Here is a 27854-nt window from a genome sequence, read left to right on the forward strand (position 1 = left end):
AGTCTAGGGGCAGAAGTCTTAGATTTGGCTGGACACCCAACCTCCTCTGTGACCTGTCAGGATTTTTAACTTCACAATAAGTCCTAAGCGGACTGCTGTCCACTGGCCACAACTTACTGAAACTTTCTCCATATTCAGCATTTATTAAAGACTGGAGGTTCCAAGGTAAGTGTGGAAGCAGAAGAAACTGTGTCCGTAAGTTGAAGCCTTACGTAAACAAACAAAACACAGAATGAAGGGAACAGTATTCTGATCCAGGGTATACCGTCTGTGTGAACTTGACTGCTGCTGCAGACACAGTTTCCTTGCAATTAGATTTCAGTGCAACCTAAGAAAAAAATTTTTTAAATCTATAGCTTATAATAATAATTGTACTGTGCAATCGAGTGTAATGTAATGAATACTTTTGACCAATAATTCATGATTTAATTAATTAATTAATTATACGTCAAACATAGGGCAGGTGCCTGCTTCAGCAAGCAAGCCAGACAAGACCCTTGCTTTCCTGGAATTTGAGGCTGGGGGCAAGGGGATATAGATAGCAAACAAGTAAATATAAATATGAACATTTTAGAAAGTAATAAATGCCATCAAGAAAATGAAAAGTACTGTGATGGGGAGGGCCTGTGTGTGATGAAGCAGGTCAAGAAAATCTTTTCTGGGAACATGACATTGGCATTCATACCTGAATTATGAGAATGGTCCAGACATGCATGCATGGGGGAAAGAGCAGGCACAAAGGCCCTGAGGCAGGAAGCAGCCTAGTTGGTGTCACTGAGGACTTGAAAGGTCAGTGTACTCAGGATCTAGAGAAGGAGGTGGGAAGCAGCAGAAGATGGGGTCAGAGGGATGGAGCAAATTGTTAAGACCTTGTCAGCTATTAGTAAGAAGTGTCACAGACAACGAGACGAGAGTAAGTGTTTTTAGAGTAAGGGAATGAAATGATGTTCCTATTTCATGGAATATGTCCCAATTTCACAATGAGCTTGGAAAAACAATATATTCCAGTTTGCTGCTTCCTTTGTTTTAAAGATGGTTAGTAAATATCTGTTGAGTTCATGAACACGTGGATGAATGAAGGAACTGATCACAAGAGTGGCAAAGTTAGAGTGGAAAGGGCATTGCCCTCCACCTGAAGTTAAACAAGGCAGTGGTACCATTTGCTGGTTAGGTGACCTTGGGCAATTCACAACCCAGTTTTGAACCTCAACTTCCTCGCTGGTAGAATGGGGTAATACCTCCCTGAGCTGCTCTCCAGAAGTGTGACAAGGATGAAATGAGAAAATGTGCAAAATGCATATACAAAGAGTGACGGATGATAAGGGAGATGAGCATCACAGTTTTTTGGGTTGTGTTAAAGCCACAGCGACGTGCCTCGATTTTAACCTGGAAGCCCCTAATATTCGTGAATTGTCTTCAAGTTTTGTTTGGAGCCTGTTGCACTCCTCAGTCTACACTGTTCTCAGTTGAGTGGTTTGCTGCCCTCTGTGTAAAGTGATGCTGCATTTATTTACTCCTTAAAGCCTCATGGGAGAGACCACAGCTCCTGCACACAATAAAAATCCCTTATCCTCGCCTTGGCACCAAACGGTTGACAAATGCTTGCAGAGATGTTATCTCCTTGTATGCTGGCAAGTCCGTAAAGGAGTCAGGTCAGGTTTGATTTCGCCTGCTAGAACTTCTACCCCATCAACCCCGCTTCATTTCACGAGACTCACATCCACAGTCTTTCTAGGTTGAAAAGCCTGAAACCTTCTGGTTCGTCCTCCTAGGGAGACTCTTCCTAGGTAGGGTGATGGGATTATATTTCCTGGGAAAGAGTTTCTGTAAACTCTCCCTAATTACCTGCTGAGTTTAGCAACTTGTCAGGAAGCCCTTCTCTCTAATCTAAATCCTCCGGCTGTAATTGCAGCCTCTGACCCCTGGTTCTGCCTTCAGATGCAATCTGGAACCGCATCGCCTCTGGCACCAACATATCTGTGTCAACTTACCTTGCAGGTTGTCAGGATGAGAAGGAGACTTGGTGACCAGGGAACCTGAAGCTAGCAGGATGTGGCCCCAGGGTGGGGGACCGCTGAGGCTCCTTCAAAGGTTCATGGCAGTATTGTATACCGCCGCGTCCTTCTCAACTTCACCACTTACTCCCCAAACCCCCAGGACCAGTGTTTAAGGACACGGAAAACTTTCAATGCCAATAGTAGGGTCTGAACCAGAACTGATTTGCAGGGTAACTGTGAGTGGACCCTTGTGGATTCCTACTAGTGTAGGGCTTCAGAAGGAGGAAGCTCAAAAGAGCCACTAAGTGAAGCAGAGCCTGGGCTGGCATCTTGGGGCTGAGCAGTTTGCTCCCTAGGGTGTGGGGCAGTGCAGTGGCAGATCTCTCACTTGCAAACGGTAAGGCAGGTGCTGCCCCTGTCTGAGTGTTGATGTTCTCATCTGCTAAGTGGGGATAAGAATCATGGGTAATTTCGGAGGATTAAATACACTTCTGCGTGGTGCCTGGGCTCCCCTCCCTGCTATTGCTTTGGGTTCTGCCTCTCCAACTTCCAGCCAGGGTTGGAGTTTGGAGTAGATGGGCTCAGAAGATGAGGAAAGAAAGGCCTCTTAGAAAGCAAATGGCTCTCACAAACCAGACTTCGCTGAGCTATTTTCAGTGAATCAGGCCCCATGAGTTACATGACTCTTGAAATGCAGAAAGGTGTGAACATCAAGGCATATGATGAAGGCAAATACTTCTTGGGATCTGCCAGCTCAAGCTCCTGCAAAAAGTAAATCCATGAGAGACGCTGGACCAAACCCCATCCACTGCAGCTCCATTGGCCTGTGGACATGCAGGGGAAAAGGCAGGACTGCCTTCACCAGGCGCTCCTGGTGCCCCACACCCATGGCTACCCAGGGTCAAGATGTACTAGGGGAGATGAGGTTCCACACTGTGCAAAAGGGTCTACAACACAGTTCCTCTAAATATACATCTGCCAAGAGATCTCATTTCTTAAACATTGATTTATAATCTTGATCAGTAGAGATGCATGTGCATCCCTAATCGGGGGTCACAGCCTTAGTAATATTTAAGAGTTTTTTGTTTTTCTTGGTGCAGGTAGGCAGTGGACCTACCTTCAACTCCTTTCTTCAAGCTTTCTTCAATGCATTTGCATTCCCTGAGCACACACTTATTTTGTGAGAGGTAGAATGGGGATGGAGAATGGACTAGAGGCCAGTGCTGAGGACAGAGGGGAGTGGAACTGGCATATATGCAGAACAGGTGACATGGCGTTTCAGGGCTGGGCAGATGGTTTACGTGTGCCCTGGAATCTTGGAGTGTGCAGGTGGCATTGACAGGAGGGCACCATGCTGCACTACACGGCTCTCCATCTTGGTTGCTGTCCAATGCGGCTCCCCGCATCTGCCCTCACTCACGAATGAGCACGGGGAATGGCAGGAGTACCCGTTTCCCGAAGCTTAGGTACTTAGGTTCCCTAATGGGGCCTAGGCTTTGCTGGGATATACAGATCACCGTGAAGTGACTGAGAGACTTTGTGGCTTGCCTGCCACCGTCCTTCCCCGTTCCGGTTTAGAATTGCTGGCACTCACCTCACAAGGCTCCCAGCACTCACATTTCCCCACCCCAGGCTTATGATTGATTCATTCACATGAACAGTGTGGGGTGGGCAGAGGGGAGGGGAGAATGTCTTTGAGAGTATTCAGAGAAAGCATCCACACTGGGTGGGTGTTGAACTCACCTGCGCGTTCATCCCATCTTCCCCAGGCCAGCTTCTCTCCATGTCCTGCCCGGTGGTTAAGTTAAGGCTTTTGAATTTTGCTATCACAAAAGCAATGCCTCCTTAAAGGACGGAGCAAGGGCTATTTAAGGTAGTCCAGTGCATCCTAGGGTGAGGATTTTGTAAACAACCCAGAGTCAGGAACGACAGAGGCTGACGGATAACCATGCATTAGGTTCCGAGCGGAATCTCGCACTCCTCCCTTTTCCTCCCCGCTTTCCTCACCTTCTCCTCCTCTGTGCAGCCTTTGTTCCACGCTAGCCCAGTCTGTGTCCCCTCCAGTGATTCTGGGAGCATAAATGGTGTGAGAGCCCTTATAGGAGATTCAACCTCGCGGGGCCTCTTTCACCGGAGGGGCAAAGCCTGAACAATCTGTTACATGAAAGATGGGGGCCGGGCGCGGTGGCTCAAGCCTGTAATCCCAGCACTTTGGGAGGCCGAGACGGGCGGATCACGAGGTCAGGAGATCGAGACCATCCTGGCTAACACGGTGAAACCCCGTCTCTACTAAAAATACAAAAAAAAAAAAAAAACAAAAAACTAGCCGGGCGAGGTGGCGGGCGCCTGTAGTCCCAGCTACTCGGGAGGCTGAGGCAGGAGAATGGCGTAAACCCGGGAGGCGGAGCTTGCAGTGAGCTGAGATCCGGCCACTGCACTCCAGCCTGGGCGACAGAGCGAGACTCCGTCTCAAAAAAAAAAAGAAAAGAAAAGAAAAAGAAATGGAAAGACTGGCCTTTGTTCATTGTGTTAGGGAGTCTTAAGAGAACATCATTTGCAAAGGGGATGAGAAATCCCTTTTATCTTGGCCTGTTTCCCTTAAGCAGTTCTACCACTCTAAGGATACTTATCTACCACTCTAAGGATACTTACCTGGTAAAAATATACTGAATGCCCACTACCTGCTTCCTGTCTATCTGCAAGAGACAGGCTTCTTCTCACCTCTACCCCCACCCCTACTGAGTGTTCTATATTCTTGCAAATAATTGCTTGCCTACTGGTCCAGAAAATGGAAAACTGTAAGCTAGGCTGATGGCAAAAATTAATTTCATGCGACACCCATGGTAGAAAGCACAGAGCTGAGCCCCGTTTGTGTGGACAAGCATATCCTGAAAAGTTAGAAGGAAGCACAGTGGTAGAAGAACAGTCTTTGGCATCAGCCAGAACTGAGTTCAGATCTCGTCTCCATTACTTAAAAAGCTATATGCCTTTGGGCAAATGATCGTCTTTTAAAATATCTTCTTTGCATATTTGTTGTAAAGATTAAAAATAATGTATGTAATGGACCTGAAACATAATACATACTAAATAAATAACAATTAAGACAATCTTGATTGAAGTTGTTTGCAACACATTCCTCAACTGGTTGTTACTATGTATGTGCTGTTAATTAATTCATTTAGGCAGTCAATCAACAAATACTGATGTATAAGAAACACATATTGAACAGCAACAATAATATGAATAAGTAAAGAGCTATGCCAGGAACCCAAACTTGTAATTTTGGATGAAAACACTGACCTAGATGTAGACTAAACAGCAATCATTTGATTCATACTATACAGGCCTCCACTGCAGCTGGCGATGGCAAGGGCAAGTTTCAGGATGGAGAAGGCACCTGGTCGTCCTCTCGGTTTGGAAAAGCTCCCGTTAGCACCTCCATTTAGGGGTCATTGGTTTCAGCTACGCATCCAGTAACCTCTAACAATCTAAATTTCCTGAGAGCAGGAGCTCTTATGAAGCCACTGCTTACAATTCAATGGGTACTGACTGCTCAGAAAATCTGCTCTGCTGCTGAACAGAGGACAGAGAGAAGTGGGAAAGGACTCCCAGTTCTCACTGTGGGCCCTCTGCTCTCTGCTCTCAGATTCGCTCCGATTTGAGTAGTTTAGTACGAAGAGTGGGGTCCTGGCTTCCAGAACTCCCTCTGCCCTTGGCTTACCATGTACCTCGGGGGAAGCCCCTCATCTTCCAAGCCTCAGTGTCCCGGGATGGAAGATGAAGGGGTTGGCAAGGTCATTGCTGTGGTCTCTTATGAGACAAACATTCTGTGACTTACTTTCCAGAGTGGATGTTCATGAAAGGTATGGTTTTGGACACTTACTAGTTGGATTTTTTCTACTATAGATTCCAGGAGGCCAGAGGCTTCTAGATAATGAGTTCTTCGCAGGGAAGTGAACCTGTCACTTTCAGGTCACGCCTTGGGTGTTAATGATGTAAACAAGGCCAGGAAGTCATGGCCTCTTAGCTTAGGTACTCAGTGCCACACAGTGGACCTACAGCTACTGAGCCCGCCAGGACTGAGCGGGGAGGAGTCAATTTCCTGCTTAAATGTGTGATGCTCTGTACCACCTGGTGATCTGTCTCCTTGGGCAGCTCCTAGGAAGCCATAATTCATCTGTTGCTTCTCTCCACTTGTCTACAGATCCCTGAATATGTAGGAATTCAGTTATCACCTTACCCTCATTACTACAGAGTGCCTAGATGGGATAGGCTAGTAGGAAGCTAGCTCCACAGCTGTGCCTCCACACAGCTTCATGCTTGCTCTCCAACCATTCATTCCTAGCACACACCTGACTCCGTGTCACGTGTGTGCTAGGCATCGGCAATTCACTAGCGAACAAAACCAGACACAGGCTCTGCTGTTATGGAGTTTACAGTCTAGCGGGAAGGCAGATATTAATAAAACACACAAACACTGAATCTAAGGAATGGGTAACTGCGAACTAGAGGAAGTGTCATGAAGGACAAGGAACAGCTCCATGAAAGTCGATGCGGCAGAGGCTGCTGGTTGCTTCCTCAGTATCCAGTCTCCTCTCTTCTTTCTTCATTGGATCCCTATTTGGTTAGGGAGAAATAGGGGTCCAGCTAGAATGCTACATTTTTCTTACCCTCCCCTGGAGCAGTTATTTAGCTCATTTGAGGTGAATAAGCTATAGCAAAAATCTTTTCTTTTTCTTTGAGATAGGGTCTCAAGCTGTCACTTGGGCTGGACTGCAGTGACATGAACATGGCTCATTGCAGCCTCAGACTCCCCAGTCTCAAGCAATCCTCCCACCTCAGCCTCCCTAGTAGCTGGGGCTACAGGCCTGCGCTACCATACCTGGCTAATTTTTTTTTTTAAAGAGTAAAATGTTTGGAGCAGGACTTCTGGGGAAGTTCTCTACTAGGGAGTGAATGCAGTGCCGGCCAGGGCCCCAGGAAGGTGAGCCTGAGGAGGAGACCTCTGCACAGGGCACCAGGTGGGCCTGCCTCCACTGCCTACCTCTGGGCTGCTAGCCTCCTGAGAGAAAAGAACTCCCCCACTGCCGTCTGGTGCTCCTACCCATTTTGGTTAAGCCACCATTGGGAAAGGAATCTTAATTGCTCAGAGATGAATGTAACTCCCAATTGATGCAGTGTTTACATGGAAACCTGACCTAGATGGAGGTGTGAGGGGAGGGTGTCGAGTATCAAGGAGGAGTGGGGGCAAGTGGCCAGGTGCTGGGGCAGAGGGCTGCAGGGTTTGGAGCGGGGGTCAGCCTAGGTAGAGGCCCCACGGGGACAGCAAGCACAGCGTGGAACAGACACTGGAAGCCCAGTGCAGGGAGGATGCAGATCGGAGGGGAAGGGCGGTGTGGGATGGGGCTGGGAAGGGTGGTGTGGGATGGGGCTGGGAAGGGTGGTGTGGGATGGGGCTGGGATGGGTGGTGTGGGATGGGGCTGGGAAGGGTGGTGTGGGATGGGGCTGGGAAGGGCTGGGCCCCCACCATGCAGGACTGGGCAGTCATGTTAGGGACTCTGGGCATTTTCTTGGAAGCAACAAGAAGACACTAATGAGTCAAAAGCAAAGGGGAGCATGATCAAAACCTCACTTAGTGTCCATGATCCTATGTGAGAAGTGAACAATATTGCTCCCAGGAAAAGGTCCCTACAGAATACTCAACTCTCAGATTTGCTATGAGGATGAAGATCACATACGTAAAAGTACTTTAAAAAGGAAAGCATTACAAATTCAAGTTATTATGCTCTCTATTGATAACAAAACAAGAAAACTTTTTGGACCATCTCAGCTTTTAGTAACAAAAATTAAAAATTGCATTTACTACTTACTGAGTGCTGAGTACCAGATACTGTGCTACACAAATATGATCTATTTTTAAATGTCACAGCAATCTTTAAGATAGATATTACTCTCTCCATTTTTCTTTTTTTTTTTTTTTTTTTTTTTGAGACGGAGTTTCGCTCTGTGGCCCAGGCTGGAGTGCAGTGGCCAGATCTCAGCTCACTGCAAGCTCCACCTCCCAGGTTTACGCCATTCTCCTGCCTCAGCCTCCCGAGTAGCTGGGACTACAGGCGCCCGCCACCTCGCCCGGCTAGTTTTTTTTTTGTATTTTTTAGTAGAGACGGGGTTTCACCGTGTTAGCCAGGATGGTCTCGATCTCCTGACCTCGTGATCCACCCATCTCGGCCTCCCAAAGTGCTGGGATTACAGGCTTGAACCACCGCGCCCGGCCTCTCTCCATTTTTCAAGTGAGGAAACTGAGAGTTGAAAAGAACATGTAACGGTCCCCTAGTCACTCAGCTAGCAAATGATAAAAACTGGATTTGGACCTGGGCTGATTTCAGATTTTTTTCTTTTTTTTTTTTTCGAGATGGAGTCTTGCTCTGTTACCAGGCTGGACTGCAGTGGTGCAATCTCGGCTCACTGCAACCTCTGCCTCCCAGGTTCAAGTGATTCTCCTGCCTCAGCCTCCCAAGTAGCTGGGATTACAGGCGCCTGTCACCACGTCCAGCTAATTTTTGTATTTTTAGTGGAGACGAGGTTTCACCATGTTGGCCAGGATGGTCTTGATCTCTTGACCTCGTGATCCACCCGCCTCAGCCTCCCAAAGTGCTGGGATTACAGGTGTGAGCCACCGCGCCCGGCCAGATTTCAAATTCTTAAGCAATGCCCCGCAGAGGCACCCGAGTCCCAGATCACCGCCTGGTCATACTGCGTGTGACACTGTCATGTCTTCTGCGATCTGCATGCACACGTTAACTTATTTTATTTTTCAATGGCAGGGCTGTGCTTTTCAGGTGGAACTGATGTCGCTGGCGCATTTGTGAGGTGAAATTGTTTTTCTCATGTGATACTTTCTCACCTTTCCCTGACACTGCTTTTCTTTCCTTCCCAGCACTAAATGTCACTGGCGATTGTACTATGTCTACTTATTTATCAGTTTATGGACGGGTGGTCAAATAGAGGAACAGACAAGGAGGACATGGGTTTGAAATCATTCATGCGTGTGATTTTATCTGTCTCCTTAAGCCTAATGGCCACATCTGCCGAAAGGGACGGGTAAGAGGGACCCCTCGGACTGAAATATGCTCTGTGAAAGTGCTTTTCGTAAAGCGGGGGGAACACCAGAATTCCTCGTGTGGATTTTCCAGAATAAATGGCCTGCCCAACCCCTAACCCCAATTCTCCCCTCTCTTTCTCACCTGTCTTTCTTTTTTCTTTTTTGTCTTTTTTGAGACAGAGTTTCACTCTGTCGCCCAGGCTGGAGTACAATGGGTGCGATCTCAGCTCACTGCAACCTCCACCTCCCGGGTTCAAGTGATTCTCCTGCCTCAACCTCCTGAGTAGCTGGCATTACAGGCATGTGCCACCACGCCCGGCTAATTTTGTATTTTTGGTAGAGATGGGGTTTCACCATGTTGGTCAGACTGGTCTCGAACTCCCGACCTCAGGTGATCTGCGCGCCTTGGCCTCCCACAGTGCTGGGATTCTAGGTGTGAGCCACCACACCCAGACCTCGCCTCTCTTTCTTACTCCTCCATGGGACTGGGGACTTTCCGAGGGCAGGGAGTGCACCTCGGTCATAGTTGGTGTCCCAGCCATAGTACTTCTTCAGGCACTCGATGAGTGCACAGGAAATAGTGAATGACACCCACGGTCCTGGTGTCTTTGGCATGATGCTCCAACACCTGGGCCAACTGTGGCGCCATGTACAGACCTGTGAGAACCAAACCTGGCTGTATCAAAGCTGGCTTGAAGGCAGAGTCAGGTCAGGAAAGATGGGGTGCTCTCCAGGCTGGGTTGATAACTTCAGCCATGCGGGGCCAGGAGGAGAGGGAGGACTAGCAGGGAGGTGGGGAGGGTGGGAAGTTGGGTCCGCCAGGGGGAAGGCTGCAAGCATCCCAGGGTCCTGCCCATTGCTGTCACCCAGGAGTGACAGAAATTCTACCACATCTAACCTCCAGTAATACCTAGTTAGGGAGAAGTAGATTAGCAAGGGAAGGGATTGAAACGGGATTCAAACTAGGTTTGGATTTCCCTTGTACTGCATACCGGCAAGTTTCTTGGCTCACCCAACTTCAGATGCCTCCTCTGCAAAATGGAGACAGCAATACCTTTTTTGGTTGTTGTTGAGACGGAGTCTCGCTCTGTCGCCCAGGCTGGAGTGCAGTGGCCGGATCTCAGCTCACTGCAAGCTCCGCCTCCTGGGTTTATGCCATTCTCCTGCCTCAGCCTCCCGAGTAGCTGGGACTACAGGCGCCCGCCACCTCGCCCGGCTAGTTTTTTGTATTTTTTAGTAGAGACGGGGTTTCACCGGGTTAGCCAGGATGGTCTCGATCTCCTGACCTCGTGATCCGCCCGTCTCGGCCTCCCAAAGTGCTGGGATTACAGGCTTGAGCCACCGCACCCGGCCAGCAATACCTTTATTGAGTTGTTATGAAAATCGAATGAGATGATTTGTATAAAACACTGAGCACTGTATCTGAGGCTTACATGCACTCAAAAGTCTGTATTAAATTGCGTCACAAACTATAAAATTCTGTGCTAATGAAAGGGATTATCATATAGACAGCGGGAGGCCACCCAAGGACAGGGAAAGGACCCCTCCCCACTCGTCTCACTCCTGCCCTACCCAGATGCTTGACATTACAGCCTCTGGCCCTTTGGGAGCTCAGGTTTAAATGCAGATTTGATCAGCTAGTGTTTAAAGGCATTCATTTAAGTTATTAGCACCTCCACTCTAATCAGATTAACCTCTGCTGCAACAGGAGTCTTGGGCCTGGAAACGTGAAGTGAGGGAGAATGGCAGCGGTAGGGATGTGCACACACACACACACACACACACACACACACACACACACACACGGAGGTCCTTAACCCTTAGATGGCCGTGGAGGACCTGGAGAAGCTGTAAGCGTGGCAGGCAGTGCGTGTAGTTTGAAGAAGAAAGAGGACTTGAATATAGATGGAGCAACGTTGTCTTCAATGGGTGCTGATGCCGTGGGGATGAATAAACTATTGACTTATTTATTTGTCTATTTTAAAAAGTTTTTAGGCATTTACAGGGTCTTGCTCATCCTGTAATTTCTCAATCAAAAGATCTTAAAATGTTAACTTCTCTCCTGGGAAGGGGGAGGGAGATAGAGAGGGAAGACTTATATCTGTGTGTAAGAAGGTCTTTTTTTAAATTAATGGATTTTATTTTTTAGAGCGATGTTACACTTACAGAAAAATTGAGCAGAGAATACGAAGAGTTCCCGTACACTCCCAGTCACTCACCTCAGTTTCCCCTATTTTTAACATCTGGCATTGGTGTAATGCATTTGTTACAAAGATGAACCAATATCCATGCATTCTTGTCAACTGAAGTCCACAGGTCCACAGTTAGCGTTAGAGTTCACTCTTTGTGTTGTGCAGTCCTACAGACTCTGCCTAATGCATAATGTTATGTACCCACCATTACAGTCTCATTCAGAAGAGTTTCACTGCCCTGAAAGTCACCATGATGTTAGAGGCCCTCATCCTCAGAGGCTGGGAGCCACTGGTTTAGAGCTGGGGCCTTGTTTGGGGTAATGGATTTGTGAGAGAGCCACACGTGGGGATGCAGCTCCTGCAGAAAGATACAGCCCAACTTGTGGGCTTTTGCAGGGCTGGAGCTGGGGCTGGTCTCAACATTTGTGGGGTGAAAGAAACAGTTCTGTCCTCTTTTCTTTTTCCTTTCTCCCTGTCTCTCTTTTGTTAATATTTTTTCCTCTTCAGGTTTCAAATCTTTTGATAGGCCCTTTATAAAAGTCTTAGAGGTCCTTTGGCTTTGGTTCCTAACCTTGAGTGTGCATTTGAAGTACATACAGCAGTTTAAAAAAGTCATGAGGGTAGCGCCGGACACCTCTAGTCCCAGCTACTCGGGAGGCCAAGGTGGGAGGATTGCATGAAGCCAGGAGTTCAAGACCAGCCTGGACAACATAGTAAGACCCTGCCTCTGCAAAAAATTAAAAAAATAAATTAGGTGAGCATGGTGGTACACACCTGTAGTCCCAGCTACGAAGGAGGCTGCAGCAGGTGGGAGGATCACTTGAGCCCAGGAGTTCGAGATTGCAGTGAGCTATAATTGCACCACTGCATTCCAGCATGGATGATGGAGTGAGACCCCATCTCTTAAAAAAAATCATCCTGATGCCTGGAACCAACCTTGGTGGAGTTAAGTCAGATCTTCTGGAGATGAGACCCAGGCATAGATGTTTCTTCAGAATCTTCCCAGAGGATCCTAATGGCAGCTAGTGTGGTGAGCCACTGTCCTAGCTCATGTTCCTGCAGTGACTTAGATTCTTGGAGGTGTTGAGGTCCAGACACCTGGGCCTTCTTCAAGGGTCCTACTGTAGGGCAAGAAGAGCTCACAGGTGTCTCTATTGTATAAGCAGTGATAGAGAGAGTATTTTGCATTCTCACACAGGTTCACAGAGAGGCAGGTACAGCATGTTGAGGGCTCCCTTGCTCAAAAATACTGAAAAACCAGAAAAACCTGAATCTGCACTAATAGTAGATGATTACATAAAAATGATAACTCCATGCTCTAGAACAAGACACAGCAATGTAAATGAAGTGAGACACACCTGTAGGTATTAGCATGCAGGGTGATATTCAAAGTCTGCAACCAGCCAGGTGCAGTGGCTCACACCTTTAATTCCAGTACTTGGGAGGCCAAGGCAAGGAGGATCGCTTGAGCCAAGGGGTTCAAGACCAGCCTGGGCAACAAAGCAAGACCACGCCTATAAAAAATTCACCACGTATGGCGCTGCATGCCTGTAGTAGCAGCTACTCAGGAGGCTGAGGTGGGAGTATCATCTGAGCATAGGAGGTCGAGGCTGCAGTAAGCCATGATTGTGCTACTGCACTCTAACCTGGGTGACCGAGCAAAACCCTGTGTCAAAAACAAAAACAAAAACACCCCCAAATCCTGCAGCTCCTGCTTGAGCAAGACAAGTCAGAACAGACACCCGACCAGCAGAACAGAACCTGGCCCCACTGACCTACCGGTGCACACAGAGTGAAGATCAGCTTTGCTGACACATGAAAAAAATCTCCAGGGTGTTGTTAAGTGGAAAATGTCAGTACCAGAGCAGCACAAGGAGTGTGATCCCCTTTAGGTAAATAAAAAACAAGCCCTAAAAATAGGCGTACATATACATATTTGACAGTAAATGTAGAGAAAAACAATCCAGGAAGGAGAAGGCTGCAAATACGATGACCTCTTAGCTGGGAATTAGTTCTGAGAGTGGGTTGGGGGTGGCAAAAAGGCTCTGTAACATTTTGCCTTTTTAAATTCCATATTATTAAAAAAATTTATGGTGATCACATGTTCCTACAGTGTAAGTGCAATGAAAAAATGAATAATTTTTTTATGAGAAGAAAAATGCCTGTGGGGGCCAAAGTTCCAGGCTGCAGTCCTGGTTTTGTGACTTATTAACAGGCTTTGCGCCTAATCTTCTATATCTCAGTTTCCCCATCCGTGAAATGGGGACAATGCTGTTTCCTACTTCACACGGTTGCAGTAAAGGTTAGGTGAAGGGAGATACATGGTCTTGGATATGGTTAAAAATGAGAAACTAAAGAGCATGGAGAAGGTTAACTTATTCCACCAGATACATGTGGAAATAATTCACTTTTCAGCAATTCCCACTGCGAATGAGTGAAAATGATGGATATGAAAAGTATGTAAATTAGAGCTCTATACCAGAGAGAGGAATTATTAACCACATTTCCTACTTCTCATTAAGCTCCTCTATTCCTATTCATTTATTCATTCACCTGTTAATCCATTCATCAAATGTAGATGAAGCAAGTGTTAACAGGTTGAATTAGGTCTCCCAAAAAGTTACGTTGAAATCCTAACCCCCGGAACCTCATAATGTCACCTTATTTGGTAATTAGGGTTGTTGCAAATGTGATTATTTAAGACAAGACCACACTACAGTAGGATGGGCCCTTAATCCTATATGACTGGTATCTTCGTAAAAAGAGAAGAGCCTGTAATCCCAGCACTTGGGGAGGCCGAGGAGGGAGGATCATGAGGTCCGGAGATCAAGACCATCCTGGCTAACACGGCGAAACCTCTTCTCTACTAAAAAACACAAAAAATTAGCCAGGCGTGGTGGCGGGCGCCTGTGGTCCCAGCTACTTGGGAGGCTGAGGCAGGAGAATGGTGTGAACCCGGAAGGCGGAGCTTGCAGTGAGCGGAGATCGCGCCACTGCACTCCAGCCTGGGCGACAGAGCGAGACTCCGTCTCAAAAAAAAAAAAAAAAAAAAAAGAGAGAAGAGACACAGAGGCATTGATAAACAGGGGAGAATGCCGTGTGATGACGGAGACAGAGTGAACTCTCTGCAATTGCAAGGCCACAAATGCCAGAGATTGCTGGCCGTCCCCAGAGCTAGGAAGAGGCAACGAAGGACTCAACCCTACAGGTTTCAAAGGGAGCACAGCCCTGCGAGCACCTGGAGTTTGCTCTTCTTGCCTCCAGAAGAGTGAAACAATAAATTTCTGTTTTCTTAAGCTCCCCAGTTTGTGGCCATGTGTTGCATCAGTCCTCGGAAACTAATGCAGCAAGCAACGTGGGGAGGGGCATGAGCATATTTGGGCTTTGGAATCAGAGAGATCTGGGTTTAAATTCTGTGTCCATCATACTAGCTGTGTGATCCCAGATACACTATGTAAGGTGGCTGAATCCTGCTTTCCTTATCTATAGGGATGGAGAAAAGAACACCGCCTATATGTCACAGAATCATATGGACTATTAAATGAAATAGCCGGGCGCGGTGGCTCAAGCCTGTAATCCCAGCACTTTGGGAGGCCGAGACGGGCGGATCACGAGGTCAGGAGATCGAGACCATCCTGGCTAACCCGGTGAAACCCCGTCTCTACTAAAAAAATACAAAAAACTAGCCGGGCGAGGTGGCGGCGCCTGTAGTCCCAGCTACTCGGGAGGCTGAGGCAGGAGAATGGCGTGAACCCGTGAGGTGGAGCTTGCAGTGAGCGGAGATCCGGCCACTGCACTCCAGCCTGGGCGACAGAGCGAGACTCCGTCTCAAAAAAAAAAAAAAAAAAAAATTTGAAGTTACATGCAGACAGTACTTAGCACACTCCTTGGTACATAGGAGACACTGAGTAAAATGTTAGTTCCCCTTTAAACGTTTACTATAGTCCAAGCCCTGAGTTAAATGTGTCACAAAATTTAAAAGAGTACCATTTGCACCCTAGAAAGAACTAGAGTTGGAGAAAAGCCAAATAAATTGATTTTTTTTTGTCTCTCCCTGACGTTTCCCGTCTATATGTCTGTTAGGGATGGTGAAATCCTCCGCATGGTGTATCAAGAGAGGAAACCAGCACGAACTCTGTTAGGCCGGACAACTTACATGGCAGCCTCGAGGTGGGGACTATTTTATTCTCATTTCCACCACACGGACATACATAATTTCTACTACAGTCTAACCTGGATTCAGGACTCACTGCAGTGTGTTCCCAGCTCAAGTCTGCCCCAGCCTCTAGATGCACCACGACCCTCCGACAATGCTTGGGCAAACCCTGTGTTCAGATGCCCTTCCCATCTCAGGGCCTTTGCCCCTGCGGCCTTTCTACAGTCTACGGAAGGCTCATGTGCCATTTCTAATTCCCTTGGCCTTTCCTCTTCATCCAGCCTCTGCATGGTGGCCATCTGCACAGGCTTCCCACAGCCTCGTTCAGGTTCCCATTACAGCATCTCACGCAGCTGACCTGTGCCTCTGTTTCCCCTTCTGGGGCCTGGGCTTCCTGGGGAATCTATTCACTCAAGCACAACTGGTGGGGCCACCCTCGAGCTAAGGGATACAAGAGATTGGGAATAAATGCTTCACCCTGCGTTCTCGGGTCCGTGGGTCAACACACATTTCATAAACTCCTCAGAGGAATCCCATGGGATCTACCATCCTTTGCCCTTCCTAGTGGCCAACTAAATAAAGCATTCTTGTATAAATGTTCCCTTCTTCTCTGCTCCCTAGAATCATGTTTTCAAACAAATATTTGTCTCAAACTCTGCTTTCAGGAAATCCCGAAGAAAGACACAAGTTGCCGTCATTTTTCAAGGCGTAGGTCAAATATCCAGAAATGGAAGCCATCACCCCAACCCATTGCCATTTCCACGGCACACGGTACAGAACACTGCAGAGACGAGCTCAGTCTCCAGGTCTCAGGAGGCTCCAGTGTCTTGGGCGCTCGGGCGCTCAGGCACTCAGGCCTTGCGGCTCCACCTTGCACCCTGTGCACTCCTTCATGGAGCCTTCACCACACTCCTTTTTAACTGCACCTAGTGAGTTCTACCAGCAGAGCCCATCCAAAGAAGAGCCTGTATCGTATTCATTGTTGATTTCCAGTGCCTCATCCAGCAGTGTCACGGCAGGCACTCAAAGAGTCTGCTAAATGTATTCCTTGGGTTATAAGTAGAAAACTTGGGGTGTGTCCTCAGTAGCCTTGGCTCTGGTTTAAGCCCTCTGAGGCCCCTGCCTTCCCCTTGCGTGTCCCCTCCCCTCCCCCAACCCCCACCCTCAGGGTCTTGGGAGGTTCTGACACCCAACCTCAGGGTGATTGTTAATGTCTTCCTTCTACTCCACCACTTGGCGACTTCCACTACAGAATATCTAGTCACCTCTGTTTCTCTCTTCCTATCAGGGACTACACTTCACAAGAAGGGCTCTTGAGAGTCTCCAGCTCCTTACTTCCGTGAGCTTGAGTCAGAAACTTGGAAGGGCTTGTGTTGCCTGTGAAAACATTTCTTCCTGAGAAGGTGCTGCCTACATAATGTAAAATGAAATACAAGTATCAACATAATTCCAGTTGTTCATGATATAATGTTAAAGGAAATGATGAACATACAAAACCATACATGCATACCTGGTTTCATCTTTTTTTTTTTTTTTGAGACAGGGTCTCACTCTGTCGCCCAGGCTGGAGTGCAGTGGCACGATCATGGCTCACTGCAGCCTTGACCACCCAAGGCTTAGGTGATCCTCCTGCCTCAGCATCCCCACCCACCCCCAACCCCTGCCCCACAGTAGCTGGGACTACAGGCACATACCACCACACCTGGCTAATTTTTGTATTTTTAATAGAGACAGGGTTTCGCCACCTTGCCCAGGCTGCTCTCAAACTCCTGGACTCAAGCAATCCACCCACCACGGCCTCCCAAAGTGCAGGGATTACAGGCATGAGCCACAGCACCCAGCCCATGGTATGATCTTAACGCACCTACTGCTAAAAAATTACATGTGTAGAAAAAAACTTTTTACAACTCTTGCAAAGTGAACATAAAATAATAAAATAACAAAAATAAATAATAATTACTGGAAAATAATCACACCAAAATGCTGTATTTGGTGGCAAGATTATGTGTTTTTCTTCCTTACTGTTTTGATATTTTCTATTACTTTAAAAAATAGGTTCTACATGTTTATGGTACAAAAAATAGATATTTAATGAAAAGAAAGTCCCCCTTCCATCCCTCTTCCTCATCTACCTGGCTCCTTTCTTCAGAGGCAACCACAGTTACCAGCTGCTTGATATACACACACACACACCTCTGCAAAATGGAGACAGCAATACCTTTTTTTGTTGTTGTTGAGACGGAGTCTGGCTCTGTCGCCCAGGCTGGAGTGTAGTGGCCTAGTGGCCGGATCTCAGCTCACTGCAAGCTCCGCCTCCCATGCATTTATACACAGTATATTTTATACAAGTGGTAGCATATTATATACATTGTTCTGTACCTTGTCTTTTTTATTTATCTTAGCAATTTTTCTGAATCAGGACAAAAAGCTGGTATACAGTTTGTAATAGACCATGCGTACTATTCCATTGTATGGCTATATCAAAATTTAATTAAATGGAGCATGGCAGCTCACACCTGTAAGCCCAGCACTTTAGGAAGCTGAGGCAGGCAGGTCTTTTGAGCTCAGGAGTATGAGAACAGCCTGGGAAACATGCAAAAGCCCGTCTCTACAAAAAATACAAAACTTAGCTGGATGTGGTGGTGGGCGCCTGTAGCACCAGCTACTTGTGGGGCTGAGGTAGGAGGATGGCTTGAGCCTAGGAGGTTGAGGCTGCAGTGAGCCGAGATCACATCACGGCACTCTAACCTGGGTGACAAAGCAAGACCCTGTCTCAAAATAAAACATTAATTAATGTTTCTGTAAATAGTAATCTTTCGTATGTGCAAGCATATTTGCAGGATAGATGCCTAGAAATGAAACTCTTGACTCAAAGGATATGTGAATTTGTAATTTTGATAGTTTGGCAAATGTCCCTGCATAGAGGATACATTGATTTATACTCCCATCAACAGTATGTGAATGCTGTCACACGTTTTTTATTTTTGTTTTTGTTTCTTCTGAGACAGAGTTAAATCGTGTTGTCCAGGCTGGAGTGTAATGGCACAGTCTTGGCTCACTGCAACCTCTGCCTCCTGGATCTCAAGGGATTCTACTGCCTTAGCCTCCTGAGTAGCTGGGATTACAGGTGCCTACCACCACACCCAGCTAATTTTTTGTATTTTTAGTAGAGATGGGGTTTCCCCATGTTGACCAAGCTGGTCTTGAACTCCTGACCTTAGGTAATCCACCCACCTTGGCCTCCCAAAAGTCCTGGAATTACAGGTGTAAGTCACCACACCCGGCCCACATTATTATTAGTACAGTAGGTTATCAAACTTTAAAGGAAATCCTTACCAACTTTACAGGTGAAAAAAAATGATGTTTCTTTGTAGCTTTAATTTGCCTTTGTTTTAACGAGGTTGACATCTTCTCAAATGTTCAGGAGCTATTTGGGTTTCTTTGTTGTGAACTATTCCTGTTCTTTGTTCATGTTTCTATTGGATAGCGGCTTTTCTCTTATTTGTAGTTCTTTATATGTTAAGGAATGTAGCATTTTCCTATTGTATGAATTATAAATATTTTTCTCAGTTTGTTCTTTATCTTTTTACTTTATTGAGAAATTATTATTAGTATTATTTTATTTTTGCTTTCCAGAAGTTGTAAAAGGTTTTAATAGGTTAAGATTCATTATTCTTTTTTTAATGTGTTGGAGTTTTGTGCCATATTTTCTCTCACATGAAGTTATAAACTCTTCTCATGTTTTCTAGTAATTTTATGATTTCATTTAAATCTTCATCTATCACAATCTACTTTGGCACTAGCTGTAAAGTAGGGATCACCTTTATTGTTTCTTCATATGGATATCCAGTTGAACCAACATTATTTATTGAATATACAAAATTCTCACATATACTTAAATCTATTTGTGAATTTTCTATTTGGTTTTAGTGGTCTTTCTACTCACCTTGTTTTTATTATTGAGGACTTACAATAGGTTTTTATACATGGTAGTTTTAACTTTCCTTGTTACTTTAATTTTTCCAAAATTTTCCTGACTATTCTTGGTAATTTTTCCACATGAAATTTAGAACCAGCTAGTTTAGTTCCCAAAAAATACCCTTTTGGTATTTTTATTGGGCTCACATTAAATTTATAGATTAACTGTCTTTGACAGCTTTATGATGTTGAGAATCTAAGAACACGATGTTTCTTTGCATTGTTAAGCCTTCTTTTGTGTCCTTCCGTACCATTAACATTTTAAATTATAGGTCCTGCATATTTCTTAAGTTTATTCTTAGGAATTTTATTTTTTGTTGCCATTTTAAAATGGGATCTTTTCATTCTTTATATCTTCTAACAAGCTATTTTTGTAGATGTGAGTGCTTTTTGATTTCCACATGTATAAATGGAATTTATTGAATTCGGTTTGAGTTTTGTAATGGTTTTATTTGATTTTTTTTTCTGAATATACCAGGGAACTGTAAACTATAGCCTATGGGTCAAATCCCGCCATGGCATGTTTTTATACAGCCAAGAACTAAGACCGGTTTTTACATTTTAAAAGGGTGGCTAAAAAAAAAAGAAGAGGAAGGCCGGGCGCGGTGGCCCACGCCTGTAATCCCAGCACTTTGGGAGGCCAAGGCAGGTGGATCACAAGGTCAGGAGATCGAGACCATCCTGGCTAATATGGTGAAACCCCGTCTCTACTAAAAATACAAAAAATTAGCCGGGCGTGGTGGCGGGCGCCTGTAGTCCCAGCTACTTGGGAGGCTGAGGCAGGAGAATGGTGTGAATCCAGGAGGCGGAGCTTGCAGTGAGCCCAGATCGTGCCACTGCACTCCAGCCTGGGAGACAGAGCCAGACTCCGTCTCGAAAAAAAAAAAAAAAAAGAAGAGGAAGAAGAAAGACATGTGACAGCAACCGTAGGCAGCCCACCAAGTCTACAGTCTTTGCTATTTGGACATTTCAAGTAAATGTCTGACAACCCTTGACATATACAATAATGTCACTTACAGGTAATGATAATTGATCTCTATCTTTCTAATTTTATGTCAGATTTCTGTTTCTTCTTTAATTACCTTTTCTGGTTCCTGGATAGTGAACATCCTTGTCCTGTTCTGAGATTAATAGGATTCCTTTTCATATTTTTGCACTTAGGAAGATACCTGACTTTTAGGTGTGATAGATGTATGCTCTCATATAAAGAAAATACTCATTTATTCTTATTTTCTTAAGCATTTTACAGAAGAAAAGATGTTTAATTTTATTTTTCAGCATCCATGTAGAATTTTATCTTTTAATCTATTAAAATGAAGAATTATATCAAAGATTTAAAAATATTGAATTATCCTTACAAATTCTGGGATCAACACTTTCCTCAGATATTCATAAGTGAAAATTGTTTGCTGATTTTTATTTAAAGGTTGTCAGGTTTACTTGATCCATAAATATAATTTGAAGGCTTTTCTTTCTAAAAGTCAAAGATACAGGTACCAATAATTTAAAGAAGCAATTAACTACAAGATTTATTGTAAGAAAGAGAACTCCCTGTTCCACTTCCTGTCTCATCTCCTAGTCCCTAGAAGCAACAACTTTTGATTCTTTTGGTAAAGCCATTTCTTTCAGTATTTACTTTCACATATTTAAATAGTAGTTTATACTTCCATCTTGAATTTCTACTTATGAATTACTTATTAAATTCTTATAATAGAAGGTGAGAAATTAGCTTTCTTTTTACTCCGACTCTACCACAACACTTTTGGCTTCACTACCCTTCCAATACAGTTACAATTTTCCTTAGATCAATATTCAAAATGAACATCATTATATATTATGCATTCATAGTTTAACCATATAACACTTTATGACCTAGTTTACTTTTATACATATTTTTTGTTTTGTTTTCTCAATAGCTATTGATTGCCTTTTAGTTTTTTTCTTTGTTTAGTTTTCTGTGTACCTATTGCTAATTTACCCCTGTGCTTCTCAGCCTGTTCAAATATATCAGGGATTTCATCAATTTCATCTTCTGGAAGACTTTGCTCTCTTGGAGCCTTCTAACCGGTTCCGCAATTTACTGGTTACTTTTTAGGCTTGGTGCACAGGTATAATCCTAGGATATGCCTGCAGAAGCATCCTGGGAATTTCCTTTGACTTTCTCTTTTGGTGGATTCCCTCTTTCCCTGATCCAGTGAATATTTGTTAGAATACAAGTTGACTTCTATAATTGGTAACTAAAATAACAGTCAAATAAACAAGATAGAAGTTTATTTCTCTCTTATGTAATAGTCTGGGCATAAGCAACTCAGGACTGGTAGGTGGTCTATTTTACTGTTCCATCTCAAGGCTGTTGCTCTGACACATATGACTCAACATGTCTCACTGACTTGTTTAGCTTAGTAGAGGGAGAGAAAGAGAGGACATGGAGGGCATAGCCCTTTAAGCTCAATACTTAGAACGTAGCTCACTTCATATCCATGATCATATCTCATTGACAAAGAACCTAGTCACATGCTACATCTAGCTGCAAGGAAGCCTGGGAAGTGTCATCTTTATCAGCACAGCCGGATGCTCTGTTTAGACATAGTGAAGTCTATTATTACAATGAAAGAAAGAAAGGTATTGAGAGAAAAGTGACAGTATTTGCCATGGTATGCTTTCCTTAGTTTACTTTCCCTTTTTAGAGCACCTCCTAGTATTTCTTGAGAAAGAACACAGGGGAAGTAAAGGTTTTGAGACCTTGCATGTGAGAAATATCTTAATTATTTTCTTCACTTAATTGATAGTCTGGATAGATATAAAATTCTTGGTTGAAAATTATTGTTCTTCAAAATTATGAAGTCATTTTTCAATGTTTTCCTAAATTTCAATGTTGCTCTTGAGAAATCTGATGTTAGTCTTTTTATTGAGCCTTGGTTTGTAGTAATCTGTTTTTTTAATTTCTAAAAACTAAGGATATTCTCTAATTCCCCAGGAGCTCTGAAATACAATAATATAACTTGCTGTAAATTTATTTTCGTCTATGTGCTAGTCACTCAACAAGACTTTTCAATATGGAAACCCATGCCTTTCAATTCTAGAAACATTTTTGTAGAATTATTTCTTCGATAATTTCTGCACCTACATTTCTTTTCTGTTCTCTATCTGGAACTCTTATAATTTGGGTATAGGATCGCTTTGTTGTACCCTCTAATTCGGTTATTTTTCTTTCTTGTTGTTCATTTCTTTGCTTTATTGCTGCACTTTGGAAGACTTTTTCAACATCATCTTCTAATTTATCTGCTAACATTTCATTTTTGCTCTCATATTTCACTCTTTTACAATAGCATTGACTACTTCCTCCAGAATACAGTTAAATAACAGTGAAAATAGTGGAATATTGATTCTATTCTTGCCCTTTTGGGAAATGTTTCTAGAAATTTTCTGCTAAGCATCCTGCTAGTCAGTTGATATGATAGATTTAACTGTCTATCAAGCTATCACTGTCATTTCCTTCAGTTTCTTCTCAAATGTCACTTTAGCAGTAATCCCTAAACAACATATAAAAAAATAGCCTTCCTCCAATCATCTGTAGCATATTTTATGTTTTTACCTGCTTTATTTTCTCTATAACACTTACAACCACGAGACACACACTGTTTGATTGTTTATTTTCTTTTTTTTTTTTTTTTGAGACGGAGTCTCGCTCTGTCGCCCAGGCTGGAGCGCAGTGGCCGGATCTCAGCTCACTGCAAGCTCTGCCTCCTGGGTTTACGCCTTTCTCCTGCCTCAGCCTCCCAAGTAGCTGGGACTACAGGTGCCCGCCACCTCGCCCGGCTAGTTTTTTGTATTTTTTAGTAGAGACGGGGTTTCACCGTGTTAGCCAGGATGGTCTCGATCTCCTGACCTCTTGATCCGCCCGTCTCGGCCTCCCAAAGTGCTGGGATTACAGGCTTGAGCCACCGTGCCCGGCCTGATTGTTTATTTTCTATCTCCTTCCTTTAAAAGGCAAGGAAAATGAGGATAAGAATTTTGTGTTTGTTTGTTTAGCACTATATTGCAACACCTGGAATAGTGTCTCTCACATAGTAGGTACTCAAGTATTTCTTGAATAAGTAGTTATATACATAATTACTTCTCATGTTAAATGTATTTCCTTTTTTTCCTGTTTTATTGACAGATAAATTTCTTCAAATGCCTGTTTAGTATCTATGGGAAAGACAATATTTATCCTTTGATCTATTAATATGGTAAACTGCATTAGTAGATATCCTAATTTTGAACCATCCTTACATTTCCTAAATTGACTCTAGTCGTAGTACAATATATCTAGTCATGGTATAGTATATTTTTAATGTGCTTCTAGTTTCTATTCATTAATGTTTTATTTAGAATTTTTGCTTTAGTGTTCATGATATTCACTGGTAAGATTGGGTTTGAGGTTTCCTTTGTTGTGCTTAGGAGTTAGATTTTCTGTATCTATCGAGATAATCATGTTTTTTTCTTCTGTTAATACATTTCTGTCTTTTAATATGGTAAATTATATTCACTGACTATCCATGCTGAACCAGCACTGCATTCCTAGTATAATCCTCACTTGTATTGTAAAATGTTGTATTGTTAACCCTTTTATATATTGCTGAATTTGATCAGGATTTTCTTTTCTTTTTTTTTTTTTTTTTGAGATGGAGTCTGGCTCTGTCTCCCAGGCTGGAGTGCAGTGGCCGGATCTCAGCTCACTGCAAGCTCCGCCTCCCGGGTTCATGCCATTCTCCTGCCTCAGCCTCCGGAGTAGCTGGGACTACAGGCGTCCGCCACCTCGCCCGGCTAGTTTTTTGTATTTTTAGTAGAGACGGGGTTTCACCGTGTTAGCCAGGATGGTCTCGATCTCCTGACCTCGTGATCCGCCCGTCTCGGCCTCCCAAAGTGCTGGGATTACAGGCTTGAGCCACCGCGCCAGGCCTGTTCCTTTAAATTTGATATTTAAAATAGATGCTTTGATGGCCTCAATGGCTAATCTCATCATATCTGCTGTTCCTGGATCTCCTTCTACTGACTTATTTTTTTCCTGGTTATGAGTCATATTTTCTTGCTTCTTGACATGTGTAGTAATATTAGATTGAATAGGCACATTGTGATGACAGAGTCGTTGAGTGCTGGATTGTGTAGTCCTCCTTTAAGAGTGTTTCAGTTAATTTTGTCAGACAGTTTAGTTATTTGTGGATCAGCTTGATCCTTTCTGGACTTGTGTTTAAGCTTTGATAAGGTAAACCTGAAGTAGCCTTTTCACTAGGACTAATTTAACCTTACTACTAAAACATGACCCTGCTGGGGATTTTACTGGAGGTCTCAGGTATTAAATGAGATTTCTTTCTTTTTTTTTTTTTTTTGAGACGGAGTCTTACTCTGTCACCCAGGCTGGAGTGCAGTGGCCGGATCTCAGCTCACTGCAGGCTCCGCCTCCCGGGTTCACGCCATTCTCCTGCCTCAGCCTCCGGAGTAGCTGGGACTACAGGCGCCCGCCACCTCGCCCGGCTAATTTTTTGTATTTTTAGTAGAGACGGAGTTTCACCGTGTTAGCCAGGATGGTCTCGATCTCCTGACCTCGTGATCCACCCGTCTCGGCCTCCCAAAGTGCTGGGATTACAGGCTTGAGCCACCGCGCCCGGCCTTTTTTTTTCTTTTGAGACTGAGTCTGGCTCCATCGCCCAGGTTAGAGTGCAGTGGCATAATCTTGGCTCACTGCAACCTCCGCCTCCCGGGTTCAAGTGATTCTCCTGCCTCAGCCTCCCGAGTAGCTGGGATTACAGGCGTGCACCACCTCACCCAACTAATTTTTCTATTTTTAGTAGAGATGGGGATTCACCATGTTGACCAGGCTTGTCTTGAACTCCTGAACTCAGGTGATCCGCCCGCCATGGCCTTCCAAAGTGTTGAGATTGCAGGCGTGAGCCACCATGCCCTGCCTTCAATGAGGTTTCTTTTTTTTTATATTTTTATATTTTTTATTTTTTTGAGACAGAGTCTCACTCTGTCACCTAGGCTGGAGTGCGGTGGTGTGATCTTGGCTCACTGCAACCTCTGCCTCCGGGGGTTCAAGCAATTCTCCTGTCTCAGCCTCCCGAGTAGCTGGGACTTGGGACTCCTGGCACATGCCACCACACCCAGCTATTTTTTGTATTTTTAGTAGAGACTGGGTTTCACCATATTGATCATGCTGGTCTCGAACTCCTGACCTCAGATGATCCACCCGCCTTGGCCTCCTAAAGTGCTGGGATTACAGGTGTGAGCCACCACACCCGGCCCTAAATGAGATTTCTTTACCCTTACTGGTAGAGGCTTAATGTCCCCCAGCTCTGAATGGGCACTGAGACTTATCGGCCCCCTGTTCCAGTAGTCATTCTCTCCTGATGGTTTTCTTTATCTGGTCTCATGAAGTTTTGTTCTGTGCACGTACAGCTTCGTATTCAACCAAAGACTCAAAGGAATCGCTATGTGGATACCTGGAGTTCTTTCTTTACAGAACTTCTTCTTCTCAATATTGTGCCCCACAAACTCCAGCCCCCTCAACCTCCCCAAACCCTGTTCCTCTTCTTTGTGCTGTGGTTCAGATAGAAACCAGGGAAACTGTAAGGCTTACCTCATTATTTTCTTCCTCTCAAGGATCACAGTCTTGCACTACCTGTTGTTTAATATGTGAAACTGTTGTTCCATATATTCAAGCTAGCTTTCTAGCTGCTTATGGAGATGGGGCCAATTTGCTTCCATGCATTCCATCACGGCCAGAAGGTCGAAAGCTCTGGAGATGTTATTGGAATCATACTAAATATGCATATCAAATCTTCCAGCCCAAAGATACTTTCTGTCTGTCCACACATTTGGTATTTCTTTAGTGTTGTTTATTTAAGAGCTAATGCATAAAGACAAGCGCGGTGGCTCATGCCTGTAATCCTAGCACTTTGAGAGGCCAAGGTGGGCAGATCACCTGAGCTCAGGAGTTTGAGATCAGCCTGGCAAACATGGCAAAACCCCATCCCTACTAAAAATACAAAAAAATTGGTCAGGCATGGTGGCATTCACCTGTCGTCCCAGCTACTCTGGAGACTGAGGCATGAGAATCACTTGAACCTGGGAGGTGGAGGTTGCAGTGAGCCGAGATTGCACTACTATGCCTCAGGAAAAAAAAAAAAAAAAAAAAGCTAGAGCTAATGAACACAAACATCAGAAAGCATTACAATGTATAATGTGAAAGGTTTCCCTCCCATTTATTCTCACAAATTCCCTTCTACTCCCAATTGAAAACCACTGTTATTAGTCTTTCTTTATATCCTTCCAGATACAGTTTTAATGTGAAAACAGGACGACACAATACCCACTCTTCTGCACGGCGATTTTTTTTGTATGACAATGTGTCTTGGCATTCTTTCTGTAGAAGTACATCAAAATTTTCCTTATGGTTTGTTTTATCACAGCTGATTGTAATTCATATTAATGATACTTGACGATTTGTTTTAGCAGTCTCTTATTGATGGACATTTATTAAAATTAATAAGAATTCGCAATACTGCAGGATAATGAATTAATACACAAAGTGATTACAGACTATTATCATCATTTGAAAGGTTTTTGAAATACTATCTAATTCATTATTTATCTATCTTATCTATCATCTATCTATCATCTATCAATCACCTAAGAATTATTGAGCTGAATTTCAGCTCTTCCATTTTCTCAGCCTCTCTAAACCTATTTATTTTATGTTATTTTATTTTATATTTTATTTTGAGATGGAGTCTCACTCTGTCGCCCAGGCTGGAGTTCAATGGCATGATCTCAGCTTACCGCAAACTCCGCCTCCCAGATTCAAGCAATTCCCTGCCTCAGCCTCCCGAGTCGCTGGGATTACAGGCGCCTGCCACCATGCCTGGCTAATTTTTGTATTTTTAGTAGAGATGGGGTTTCACCATCGTGGCCAAGCTGGACTTGAACTCCTGACCTTGTGATCCACCTGCCTTGGTCTCCCAACATGCTGGGATTACAGGCATGTTTCTCACAATTGCCTGGACAAATTGTGTTCCAGGAAAATATTTGATAATGATCTAAATTGATAGGTATCTCAGCAAATTTACTGGAATTATAGGATTAAGGATTTTTTAAATCAGAAAAATGATAAAAATAATAAATAATATTATGGGCATCCAAATTGAGGAAATTACTATCAGGCTGGCTGAGACTTCAACAACAAAAATTCTTACATTAGAGGAAAGTGAAGCAAGGTCCGTAAAACCTCAAGGAAATGGTGTCACACAAGAACAGTATCTAGAAAGAGCCGTCATTTCATACAAAGGCACTGACAGATATTTTTAAGCATATGCAATTTTGTAAATATACAAAATATATACCAAATACAAAAATACACTATCTAACAAACCTTCTTGACTATCTA

General features: G+C 44.2%; 1 long non-coding RNA gene across 1 annotated transcript; it reads left to right on the forward strand.

Annotated features, from left to right (window-relative positions):
• The first annotated feature begins 27 nt into the window (after positions 1-27).
• On the forward strand, positions 28-26930 carry LOC117090679. The gene is made up of 3 exons (XR_004440087.1): positions 28-165; positions 15376-16851; positions 26745-26930. It is a non-coding gene; the product is annotated as an uncharacterized LOC117090679 (long non-coding RNA).
• The last annotated feature ends 924 nt before the right edge of the window (positions 26931-27854 follow it).

This window comes from Trachypithecus francoisi, unplaced genomic scaffold (assembly GCF_009764315.1).
Source record: "Trachypithecus francoisi isolate TF-2019V2 unplaced genomic scaffold, Tfra_2.0 Lachesis_group11, whole genome shotgun sequence".
NCBI lineage: Eukaryota > Metazoa > Chordata > Mammalia > Primates > Cercopithecidae > Trachypithecus > Trachypithecus francoisi.